This window comes from Ictidomys tridecemlineatus, chromosome 2 (assembly GCF_052094955.1).
Source record: "Ictidomys tridecemlineatus isolate mIctTri1 chromosome 2, mIctTri1.hap1, whole genome shotgun sequence".
NCBI lineage: Eukaryota > Metazoa > Chordata > Mammalia > Rodentia > Sciuridae > Ictidomys > Ictidomys tridecemlineatus.
Window position 1 is genome coordinate 92,602,798 of NC_135478.1, and position 13,562 is coordinate 92,616,359.

The 13,562-nt window shown below is 43.5% G+C and overlaps 1 long non-coding RNA gene across 1 annotated transcript; it reads left to right on the forward strand.

The window, feature by feature from the left end:
* Positions 1–6,424, forward strand: LOC144375257 (uncharacterized). The gene is made up of 2 exons (XR_013434851.1): positions 1–469; positions 6,028–6,424. It is a non-coding gene; the product is annotated as an uncharacterized LOC144375257 (long non-coding RNA).
* Positions 6,425–13,562: the final 7,138 nt, after the last annotated feature.

Sequence of the window (13,562 nt, forward strand, 5' to 3'; positions counted from 1 at the left end):
CTCAGGTCCGAGTTCCAAAAAGCAGAGTTACATCAAACCCAGCGACATTGGCCTGGGTTAACCCTTCCAGTCCACCTTTGAGCACCCTCATCAAAAGCCTTAATGGCAGCCCTGCTGGAATATTCCAGGCCACGGAATAGTAGGGGAAAGACTATGGAGAAGAAGCTGCTGGTTTCCTTTGCTCTCTTCCAATTGCAGCCCAGTGATGCAGAACGGTCAGCTTGACTTCGGAAAGGGAAGCAGCGCTCATTGCATCGCAGTGTCACCGCTGTTGACCGGTGACGAGTCCTTGCTTCCCCGATGTTGAAGAATAACACCAAAGAAGCACGCCGAGGCAAGGTCAGAGTAGAAATTAGAAGTTTATTAAAGGACAGCAGAAAAGACTTCTCCCGGAGGAAGAAGGGGACCCAGAAGGTGGAATCCGTGGAAGTGCAGTTGTTTCCCCTTTTTATAGTTTTGGTGATGGAATGTAGGTTGGAGGGCCCGAGGGGTGGGACACCGGTGGGCCAAAAGGGCAGAAAGGACTTTTGGGATGGGCTTATCACTTCTCTGGGATGGGCTATCTCCAAATCTATTGGGGGCTGTTCATTAACACTTCTTTGAGGTGGACTTTGGCATAAGGCCTTTTCGGGACTTCACTGACATTCCATGAGTCCTCCTGTGTTTTCCCTGAGTCATTCCCAGCATGGCCTCCATTTTAGATTTCACTTGATATTAGACCCGATTTACCTAACTACACTGACTACCTAACTTTAAATCAGGCTTCAGCAGATCTGACACCGCACGTAGAGAAAGCATGAGTTGTTTCCTAGAGCACTGGGTCATGGTGCAGTGTGGGCCGTGTTTCAGAGTGGACTTGCTGGGTCCTGTGTTTATTCTAAATTTCCAGATCCTCTGAGAGAAGCGACATAGACTTCCAGGGTTTGCCAGGGATTGCACTGTTAGACCACGATGCAAGAAAAGACCACTGACTCCAATTAAAATCAAATTAAAGCAAGCTTATTATTTCGACCGGCAGGGCTGCCTTGCCCCTCAAAATTGTGGGAGCCAAGGACAGCCCCGAGGCTTCTTTGTGGCCCAGTTTTATAGCCCAAAAAGTTACACGAAGGGGGTTTACAGATAACAACATTCTGAAGAGCATAACACAAGTTTACATTGAAAGCCCCGCCCCGGCATCAGAATTTATGGAGATCTTAGAGACTCAGAGAGGGTCGTTATCCGGCCAGGGAAGGCCAGAATTTATGAGGCGTCACTAAGGTTTAGGAAAGGGTTGTTATATGGTCAGGGAAAACCGGACCTGGGTGAGTTCAGGGCACGGGCAGGCATTCCAATCAGCTTTACAACATCAACTAATGGCCAGGCCATACAGACATCCTGATATTTTTACAGAAAACAGAAATGAATCCTTCATAACTTGTGACAAGCTGGCTTCTGATCTAATGAGATAACTAGGCTAGGTATATCAGCACCTCACCGGTAGTGCTCAGCGCCAACAACTCTTATAATTACGCTGGACCTAGAGCTAATCCATCCTGTTTCCTGGAACAGTAAGGACCGATCAGAGACAAACTGAGGATGAGACCTGGGTTCATCTTGGAATTTTCACAGATACACAATCCTTCCCTGACCCTGGGAATTAAATGCTCTTGAGAATTCCCTGCCATTATTACCTACAGGCTGGAAAGATGCAAATTCTTTGGCTTTAACTGTAATGACAGGTCATGCCATCTTTTCTCCCCAGTGAGAGACACCTAGGTGTGTGAAGATGGTTCCTTTTAGTCTTGGGATTCTTATTTCATTTGAATAAAAACCACTGGCTTTGCCTTGCTGTTTCAGAACCTCAGTGTTTGAATGGTTAAGGGGCCTTTGGCAGCAGGTGGCAGAAAACCCAGCTAGAAATGGCTTTAAGTGATAATGGCATTGGCCATCATCGTGTGTAGTTAGGTCCAGAGATAAAGTCCCCAGAAGAGGCCTTTCCCTCTGACAGCCTTTCATGGGCTCTTTGCCTTTAGCTCCTTGCCTCTAGGAAGGGCTCCAGACATTACACCCTTGCAGGCATTTCCACATACCCTTTTTTTAAAATGGAGGTGCAATTCACATAACAAAATTAACTATTGCATAGTGTAAAAGTCCGTGGCATTGAAAGCAGGGCTATGCACCCATTACCTCTATCTAGTCCCAAAACATTCTCATCACCCCCAACAGGAGCAATAAGCATCACTTCCCCCTCCCCCCCCTTCCTCTTCCCCCAGCCACCACAAATTTTTTTATTCTCTGTGGATTATAGACATTTCATATATGTCTATATATGAAATGTGATCATATAATATGAGGTTTTTGTCTGACCTACTTTTTCTATTGATTGATTGACTGATTGTACTGGGGATAAAACCCAGGGGTGCTCTACCACTGAGCCACATCCCCAGACCTTTTTATTTTTATTTTTATTTTGAGACAGGGTCTCACTAAGTTGCCGAGGCTGGCCTCCAACTTGTAAGCCTCCTGTCTCTGGCTCCCAAGTTTCTGGATTATAGAAGTATGCGCCTCCATGCCTGCTGCTACCGCTGGTTATTAGTGATGAGTTCTGCTCCCTCACATGTTGAACATTAGAGAAGCACACTGAGGCAAGCGTATAAAGCAGGATTTATTTAAAAAGGGGTAACATAGACTTCTCCCAGGAGGGAGAAAGAGGCCATAACTGGTATCTTAGAAGCAAGGTATTCTGCCCTGTCCTAGGCTTCCTTTATTTTCCTGCCCTCTTCCCCTTATCTTTTTCCTTCCCGACTTCATGGCCCAGAAATGATCTCTAGGCCCAGGAAGGCTCGCTGGGATGGCCAAAAGGTGGGCTGAAGGGGGAAGGGCAGGATGGTGCAGCCCAGGACACATTAATCAACAACTTTATAGCTCCCTGTAGGGGGGCAATTCCTAGGTCAGGTCACCTTAGCAACAGGTGGGAACAGGGGCAGGTTGTTGATAAGGGTGAAGGAAAGGCTCTGAAGGAATTAACATTTCAGTCCTTCAGGGGACAATCTCCAATTTTCCGAACTCACTCAAAATTGGCCTGACTCTAATTCTGGCTTCACTACCACACTTTCAAGACATTTGTGCTGGTCAGCTTTCTGTGGCTGTGATTAAAAAAAAAAAAAAAACCTGAGATAATCCACTTCTAAGGGGGAAAGATTTGTTTTGGCTCATGATTTCAGAGGTTTCAGTCCAAGGTTGGTTCACTGTTGCTTTTGGGCCGGTGGCAAGGCAAAACATCACGGCTAGGAGTATGTAATAGAAAAAGATGCTCACCTCATGGTGATTGGGAAACAAAAAGAGAGAGAAAAGAGGTGCTAGGGCCCCAATATCCCCTTCAAGGACACACCCCTATGACCTACCTTCCTCCCACTAGACCTCACTCTTTCCAGCGCCTCCCAGTAGCACCCCAGCCTGATGACTAAACCTTTAGCTGATGTGTGTTTGGAGATCTTTAAGATTCTCATCATAACATTTCTTTAGGCATGGAGATGTGACAAAGTTCTGGCCAATTAGGTGCAAGAGGAAGTCTCCCAGGGATTTTTGCAGAAATTTTTCCTAACTTTTTAAAAGGACCTTTGAATTTGGCAACTTCCCAAAAAGTTTAATGTGGACTTATTACATGACCCAGCAATTCCCTCCTAGGTATATACCCAAAGAATTAAAACCAGATTACTCAAACAAATGCATGCGTAGGCATGTGCAGAGTAGCACCATTCATAAAAGACTGGAAACAGCCCAGATGTAAATGGACAGGTGAGAGGGTAAAGAAAACATTGTCTATGGAATATGATTCAGCTGAAAATGAGTACTAGGCACAACAGCAAGCACCTGTAATCCCAGAAAGTTGGGAGAATAAGGGAGGGGGAATCGAAAATTCTAGGCCAGTCTGGGCAATTAGTGAGACTCTGCCTCAAATTTTAAAAAATCGGGCTAAAGATGAAGCTCAGTGGTAGAGCACCCCTACCCTATATTTCAGTCCCCAGTGCCAAAAATAGAAAAAGAGAGACCACCACAACTGATTGAAACTAATCAAGACGCTCCCTGTAGCTGGGTTGGAGCCCAGCCATGTGCAAAGGCATGGTCACTTGGAGGAGGGTCATTTCAGAAGGTAGTGACTGTGACAAGGATCACCACAGCACAGATAAGCAAGTTCTTAACCAACCAGGCCTCCCACTATCATTAGAGCAATTTGCACTCTGTTTCAGGGTGTGAAGTCTGTCTATCCCAGCTGCCTTTCAGCCTTTCCCTTGGGGATTGCATTGCTCTGTGTGTGTGTGTGTGTGTGTGTGTGTGTGTTTGTTCTACAAACATGTGTCTTAAGGACTTGTGGAAACCAGAGTGGTGACAAACAGCAAGCAGGAGGGTTAAGGCTCTTTGATGTAGAAGCTCTGAGGAGGCACCCTGAATGATATGGAGTGTACTTTCTGCATAGCACCTTTTCAGAGTCACCAGAAATACATTTCCAAGAGCCCCCATCCTTCTAACAGTCTTCTAGATTCTGGTTTGTGTGCCCAAGTTATCGTCTGCCTCCTAGCCAGGTCCTGTGGAATTCATCTGTTCATGTACTCAAATGTTATCTGTGAGACACTGGGGAAATGACAACAACCCAGAGGCCCTCAGTTCTGGTCTTCAAGGAGTTTACAACGTGGTAGAGAGATCCATGTTAAGCTTTTTTTTTTTAATGTGGTGCTGAGAATTGAACCCAATGCCTCACACGTGCTAGGCAAGCTCACTGCCACCGAGTTACAGCCCCAGCCCACCGGCTGTTAAGCTTTGAGTTTTTTAGTTTTTTTTTTTTTTCCTGGGGATCAAACCCAGGGTCTTGGTTCCAGGACTTCCTCAGACATCAAAATCTCTGGATGCGGGCTGGGGTTGTGGCTCAGTGGTAGAACATTCTCTTAGCACATATGAGGCCCTGGGTTCGATCCTCAGCACCACATTAAAAAATAAATAAAGTAAAAGTATTGTGTTCAACTACAACTAAAAAAATGAATATTTTAAAAAAAATTTTTTGGATGCTCAAACCCCTTTATAAAAGGCAGGACATTTGCATACGATACGGGTATCTCCCTACACTCTAAATCTCTATAATGCAACATAAATACTATGTAAATAGTTGCTATGACATATTGTTTAGAGAATAATGACAAGAAAAGTCTGTACATGGTCAATACAAGTGTGTGCGTGTGTGTTTTTTCTTTTACTTCTTTCTTTCTTTTTTTTTCTTTTTCCTTTGGAACTAGGAATTTGAACCAGGGGTGCTCTACCAATTAGCCACATTCCCAGCTCTTTTTATATTTTATTTTGACACAGAGTTTTCCTAAGTTGCTTAAGGGCTCGCTAGGTTACTGAGGCTGTTTTTTTTTTTTAAATACTTTCTTAGTTGCTGATAGGCCTTTATTTCATTTATTTACTATGTGGTGCTGAGAATCGAACCCAGTGCCTCCCACATTCTAGGCAAGTGCTCTACCACTGAGCTGGTTTTGAACTTGTAATCTTCCTGCCTCAGCCTCCTAAGATGCTGGGATTATAGGTGAGTGCCACCACACCTAGCCCCTTGTCCTTTTTAAAAAATTTTTAAATTATCAGACACATCTCATTAAGATCCCCAGGCTGGCCTCAAACTTTTGATCCTCCTGCCTCAGCTTCCTGAGTAGCTGGAATTATGGACATATACCACCAAGCTCAGCAGAAGTGATTTTTTTTTTTTTTTGTACTGGAGATTGAACCCAGGGGCATTTTACCACTGAGCTACATCCCCAGCCCTTTTTACTTTTTATTTTGAGACAGAGTCTCACTATGTTGTTTAGGACCTCACGATTCTTTGGTTTTAGTATTTTTTTTTAATAAGATACCTATTATTTTTTATTTTTTATTATTCATTATTTTTCACTAGAAAAAATAATATTTGAGTACAAGTGATTGTTATAGACCCATAAAGACCAAAAAGGGCAAGTCTCTCCAAATCTAATTGCAATTCTTCATGTCACTCTTTCTGTGCAGAACAGAAGTCCATGGCTAAAGTACCATGTCAGATGACCTTTCTGGCCTCAATGGACTCATCAGGCTGCTGCAGTTTGGATCTTGAATGTCCATCAAAAGCCCACGTATTGGAGGCTTGGTCCCGGCCTGTGGCTCTATTGGGAGGTAGTGGAACCTTAGGATATTGGAGCTAAGGGAGTTAGGTCATTAGAGACGTACATTTTGAAAGAGATGCTTGGATTCCAGCCCTCCTCTTTCCTTCTTTGTGCCCTGGTTTCCATGAGGCAAACAGTTCACTGCACCTGTGGTCCCCACAATGATGGGCTGCCTCACTCCAGGCACGGAGGCAATGGGGCAAAGTAACCATGGATCAAAACCTCTGAAACCATGAGCCAAAATAAACTTTTCCTCTTCTTAAGTTTATTTGCTTCGGGTATTTGTTACAGCAGCGGAAAGCCAATTAACACACCAGCTATTGGCATTTCTGCCCAAGGAAGTCACTGACTGGCAGCCCATGAGATGGCTGGTACAAAAGCATTGCTCAGAAAGAAGCTCTACACTTGGGTGTTCATTTCTTGTGGCCACCAAAACAAATCATCACACACTGGTGGCTTAAAACAACAGAAACTTGCTATTTCACAGTTCTGGAGGCTGGAAGTCTAAGAATAAGGTGTCAGTAGGAACCACGCTCCCTCCTGAGGCTCCAGGGGAGTGTCATTTCTTGCCTTTACAATGTCTGGCAGCTCAAGGCACCCCTAGACTGCAGCCTTCCAGTCTCTGCCTCCATCTTGACATCACATTCTCTTCCAGGTCTCTGTCTTCTATGTGTCTTATAGGACACCAGTTATTGGATTTAGGGCTCGTCCACATAGATCCTAAATTTAATTGCATTTGCAAAAACTCTTTTTCCAAGTAAGGACACATCCACAAATAAGGTTCCTGGGGTTAGGATGTGGGCATGACTTTTAGAGGGTTACCTTTCAACCCACTGCAACTGGACAGTGACTATTAGGTTTGGTCACATTCTCTGTCCACTCAGGACAATCAGTTTCTGGACAATGGCAACAACCCAATCAGATCCTCTTTTTACGGAATTTTAAAGTCAAGACATGCAAGAAAGAGAAACCTCCCCTGGAGATGTGCAGAAGCCAAGAGACCCAGAAGGAAGACAGTCCGCAGAGCTGAGTCTACGGAAGCCCCAGGGTGGGGAGGAAGGCTGGTTGGAAGGAGGAGAAACACCAAGAAAGTTGGGAAATAGAGAAGCTTAGAGCTTCTCCACGGGTAACCATATTTCACAGATGTAAAGATGCACCTTTTCTCTTCTTCTTCATATTTTGGTATTTTGGAAGGTGTCCAAACATAGATGGCGTCTTAGTTGTTGCTTTTGGTGGCATGGGCATCCTGGAGTGATTAGCATTGCCTGAAAGTCGTGAGCTCTAAGGACATTGGAGTGCATAGGATGGGTATTGAGGTCTCAGGGATACAGCGGGGCCCCTTTTTCATTGTTAAGAACCAAGGGTTGGTGATCGATGAGGCAAGGTGGAGACCAGACCTGTTGAGCAGCATTTCCTGGGAGGAATCCAAGGAGGCTCCCTTCTTGACCAACCAGCCAGCAGAAGAACCAGGGCCAAGGGCTTTCAGGCCTTTTAAAGATGCTGTGAGGACAATAGCAAGTGAAAAACACAGACCTCAAGGGACCAATTGGAAAGCTATGGGAAAAGCTGGATTCTGAACATGAGAAAGTTGTAGGTGTGTCTTCATCAGCTTGTTTCAGTTCCATCTTTTTTTTTTTTAACTTAATTTTCTAATCAACAGGAAAAAAACCCTATATATTTGTGGTGAAAATTACAACGTAGACATGGCTAAATCCAGCCCATCAACCAGCACTGACTCACACGTTTGTGTGCACACGCGCCTCTGTGGGTGTGGTGAGAATACTTAGAATCCACTCTCTTTGCAGCTGTCAAGTATTAACACTTTGTCACTAACTGTATTCACCACGTCTGACAGTAGATATCTTCGGACTGAAATTTGTGTCTTCTGACCAACAACACCCCATCCTCCTACCCCACGTCCCCTGGTAGCCACCATTCTGCTCTCTGCTTCTCGGAGTTCCCCTTTTCATCTTTCTTGGCTCTGATGGGTTGGATGCACAAGTGCTGGAGATGCACCCAGGACTCTGAGCCGTGCGTGACAGGGAGCGCTCCTTGGCGAAGCTACGGCCCCAGCCCAGCTCCACTGCAGAGACCACATCTAAGGGCGGCCAGAGAGTACTTGTCTTTCGGAGCCTGGATTATTTTACGGAACATGATGTCCTCCAGGTTCATCCATGTGCTTGAGAATGACAGTATTTCCTTCCTTTCATGGCAGAATAGTGTTCTATTGTGTATGTAGGCCTCATTTTCTCAGTCCATTCATCTATGGATGACCTCCTGGGTTGTTTCCATTTCTTCGCTGTTGTGAATAATGGCTCAATGAATGTGGTAGTGCAGATATCTCTTCAACATTCTTATTCCATTTCCTTTGGATATCTAAACCGGTATTGACATTGCTGGATCACGTAGTTCTGTTTTTTAAATTATTATTATTATTATTTTCGTTTTAAAAAGTTATTTATTTATTTTTATATATTTATTTTTTAGTTATTGGTGGACACAAGATTTTTATTTTATTTTTATGTGGTGCTGGGGATCGAACCCAGTGCCTCACGCATGGTAGGTGAGCGCTCTACCACTGAGCCACAACCCCAGCCCATATTTATTGATTTATTGATTGATTATTCTAAGGATTGAACCCAGGGGGTGCTTAATCACAGAGATATAGCCCTTTTATTTTATCTGTTTATTTATTTAAAAAGTTTTTACTTGTAGACAGGCACAATACCTTAATTTACTTATATGTGGTGCTGAGGATCAAACCCAGAGCCTCCACCCATGCAAGGCAAGCACTCTACCACTGAGCCACAACCCCAGACCCCTTTTATTTTATTTTGAGACAAGGTTTCCCTTAAGTTGCCCTGGCTGGTCTTGAATTTGCAGTCCTCCTGTTTCTGCCTCCTAAATAGTTGGGATTATAGGCACGTGTCACCGTGCCCGGCCAATTTTTAAATTTTTGACAAACCTCTATACTATACTGTTTCTGTAATATTTTCCTTTTCATATATGCAAAAGAATAATACAGGAAATGAGAAATCAGTGGTTGAGACTAAAAGAATAATGAAATTTTAAAGTGGTAGGAAAGAAGTATATCATAGTTTCATTGTGTGCATTATCTTTCTTTCTTTGTGATCCATTAATTAATGATATACCTTCTAATAGATGAAAAGTGTGAATCAATTAAAGACCATACGTTCCGGTTCTCCACAAGGCTCCCCAGTATCCAGAGCCAACTCCTCTGGCTGGGATTGCTACCTTGTCTCCCGTGACCTCAGTGTGCTGTTGGTTTCTTGCATCCCAGGAAGTCTCAAGTAACACAGTCAGACAAGAGTCAGTTGAGAAACAGTGAATAAACTCAAAGTTTTGTGGGCTAGGAATGAACACACCCCAAATCCTGTATTAAGAGGATCAAAGAAGGTGATTTCCTTAAGGGTGGACAAAATCCCTCACTCACTGTTCTTAAAAGTTGAATTATTCATGTATCTGCTCTAGGGTAATTCTGACCTTTTTTTTTTTAAATCTATATTGCCTCTCCCCAAGTTGCTTTTTTAAACATTGTCCCCCAATTGTCCCATCATGGAACTTCTTCTTCTTCTTTTTTTTTTTTTAAGAGAGAGAGAGAGAGAGAGAGAGAGAAAGAGAGAGAATTTTTTAATAGTTATTTTTCAGTTTTCGGTGGACACAACATCTTTATTTTTATGTGGTGCTGAGGATCGAACCCAGTGCCCTGCGCATGCCAGGCAAGCGCACTACCGCTTGAGCCACATCCCCAGCCCATGGAACTTCTTATTATGATAAAATATGTGTAAAATAAAACTTAATGCCATCTGAAAGTGGCATTAAGCACACCCATGACATTGCAACCGTCACTCTGTTATCTAGTTCAGAACTTTTTCTGTCGCCCCCTAGGAAACCCCGAATTCCTTACCAGTCACTGACTGATCACCTGCCCTCCTGCCCTGGCCACCTGCCATCTGCTTTTACTCCTGTGGATTGGCCTGTTCCTGTTTGTGGGTCTGGCTTTCACTCAGCGCCGTGCTTCAGGGCTCATTCAGGTTACACCCTGGGTCCTTGTCTTGTCCCTTTCTGTGTCTGAATAATCCCCTCTGTACAGATAGACCTCATTTGTTTATCCATCTTCTGCTACTGGCTCATTTTCCACTTTTTGACTGTGTGAATAGAGCTGCTATGAGCATTCGTGTTCAAATTTTAATTTTTAATGTTTGAACACCTGTTTTCAATTCTTTTGGATGTCCCCTGGAGTAGGGTAATATGGTAATTCTATGTTTTACTTAATAAGGCACTGCCAAACTGTTTTCCACAGTGGCTACACCATTTTACATCTCCACCAGCAAAGCACAAGGGTTTCAGTTTCCCCGCATCCTTGCCAACACCCCTCCCTCCAGGAAATGTTAATACCTCAGATGTACCCATATTTTTGTTTATGTGCTTCAGACCTTGTGTCTAATGGAAACATTTGCATGGATCACAGATCCAGAGCCTACAGAAATGTGTGAAAACAACACTGGCTCATCACACAACTTCTTTCCTTTTTCTTTGGGGTACTGGAGTCCTCATGGATACCCCAATCTTTATTTTGAGACACAATCTAGCTAAATTGCAAAGACTGGCCTCAAACTCAAGATCCTCCTGCCTCAGCTTCCTGAGTATCTGGGATTACAGGTGTCCAACATGGATGCCTGGTCAAATGCACAAATGACAGCCCTTTGAGCCAGCAGGCTGCCAGTTTGCAGGCCCAATTGATCCTATTTTATTATAGCTAGATGCATATGTAATTTTTTGGTACTGAGGATTAAACCCAGGGGGTACTTTACCACTGAGCTATATCCTCAGCCCTTTTTATTTTATATTTTTGAGACAGTGTCTTGCTAAGTTGCTGAAGCTGGTCTCAAACTTGCCCTCCTCCTGTCTCAGCCTCCCGAGTTGCTGGGATTTCAGGTATGTGTCACCTGGCTTACATACACAAATTTTTATTAGTATGTTAATGTGTACTTATACCTAATTTTATTTCAGAATAACCCAAACAAACTTTAGTCTCACCAAATTTATCTGTATTAAAGTATTTTAGGCAGTCTCTGCCCCAATCACTCCACTCTGCCTTGCAGCATCAAAGCAGCCTCGTCAATCCGTGAATAAATGAGTGGGGCCCGGACTCAGGTAGGAGGAGTGAGACCCCCAAATGCGATCTGTAACAAGGCCCTCTCTCTCAAATTATGCAAGGGCAACAGAGTGAGTGCTCTTTTGTTTCTTCTTTTGGATGTATATGGCTCAGGAGTCCTACCCTGTCCTGGACCTCTGAACAGCTATGTTCCAATAAAACTTTATTTATAAAAGGCAGGTGGCAGGTTGAGTTTGTCTGTGGGCTGTGATTTTTCTCCCTAGTCCTCTTTCTTCAGCTCCTGTCTCCTCAACCACATCAATCACCCTACCTCTCGCTACAAGAAACTTGTTAGCCAGGCATGGTAGCACATGCCTATAATCCCAGTAACTTGGGAGGCTGAGGCAGGAGGTTTGCAGGTTTGAGGCCAACCTGGGCAATGTGGCAAGGTCCTAAGCAACTTAGTGAGATCCTGTCACAAAAAACAAAAATAAGGGGGCTGGGGTTGTGGCTCAGAGGCAGAGCGCTTGCCTAGCATGTGTGAGGCACTGGGTTTAATTTTTAGCACCACATATCAACGAACAAAATAAAGGTCCAAATAAAATAACACCAACTTTGTTAAAAAAAATAAAAATAAGAAGGGCTGGGGATGTAACTTAGTGATAAAATACCCCTGGGTTTAATTCCCAGTACAATATCCCCCCAAAAAAGTTCTTTATTTTTTCCGTGTTCATATAAAGTTTTCTACAGATACACATTTTTTTTTTTTTGGTATGGTGGATAATATGCTTTTTTTTTTTTTTTTTTTTGCATCATTACTTCAAGGTAGTTTGTAGAAATACTGAATGTCAGAGGTGCTAATTCTCTTTAATGGCCATAAAACACTCCATAGTGTTATAATTTAGATAGAAGGAGTTCCCCCAAAACTATTGTGTTAATGCAGGAATGTTCAGAGGTGAAATGATTAGATAGTGAGGGCTGTGACCCAATCAGTCCATCCCAGTTTGAATGGACTGACTGGTTGGGAACTGGCTGGTGAGAGGTGGCTGGCGGGTGTGGGTTGCTGGGCTGTGTCCTGGAAGGGGCTCCTTCTCCTCCCTCTTTCTGCTTCCCCACAGCCAGGAGAGAGTAGTTTTCCTCACTACGTCTTTCTGCCAAGATGTCCTGCCTCACCTTGGGCCCACAGCGATGGAGTTGGCCCACCATAGACTAAACCTCACAAACCTTGAGACAAAATAAACTTTCCCTCTTCTAAGTTGTTCTTGTCAAATATTTTGGTCACAGGGATGCAAAGGGTGGGTGTGGGTTAATTCATTCAGCTGTTGCCCTTTCAGTGGGCATTCACTTTGTGACCAGTTCTCTCTCTCTCTCTCTCTCTCTCTCTCTCTCTCTCTCTCACACACACACACACACACACACACACACACACACACACACACACACATACTCTGATAAACATCCTTGTTCTTAAGTGTTGGTGTTTTTTTCTTTGGGACAGATTCCCAGGAGTGGGATTAGCAGGTCAAAGGGTATGTTTAGTTTCAGTTTTCACAGACATTGCCAGATTGCTCTTCCAAATGACTGCAAAGCTCCTCAGGCACGAGAGTACCCTTTTCTCCATATTCCTGCCAGCAATGGATAGTCCTCATTTTAGTCTGTGTCAGTGTGATGAATATAAAGCACTACCTCCTTGCTTCTTTCCTTCACGTTTCTGACTTCTGTTGAATTTGATTTTCTTTTCATACTTTGGTTACCCATTGGTTTTGCTCCTCTGTAGATAGCCTATTTATAGCCTAAGACCATTTCTATAATGGTTGTTTGTCTTTGCCAGGTCAATTTGTAAAAAGTGTCCATTTGGCTTTGGTTTTCATCTGAGGAGTGATTAAGAGCATTGGCTGTAGGGCAGGCTGCCAAGGTCACATCTAGATTCTCCCCCAAGTGTCCCTGTGACCTCTGCAAATTATTTAACCTTTGGATGCCTCAGTTTACCCATCTATAAAATAATCATCATCATGATCATCATCATTCCCACTTCATAGCATTGTTTGAGATAAAATGACTAATTCTCGTCAAGCAAATAGAATGGGACCTGGCACACAGTGATGGTCAATAGAGTTGATGACTACTATTTATATTGCAAATATTTTTCCAGCTCCACTATTTGAATTGGCTTTATTTATGGTATCCTTTGTTACACAAAGCATTTGACTGTTTATGTAGTCAAATATATCCATCTTTTCTTTCATAGTTTCTGAGTTCCCAGGCTTGGTTAAGATCTCCCT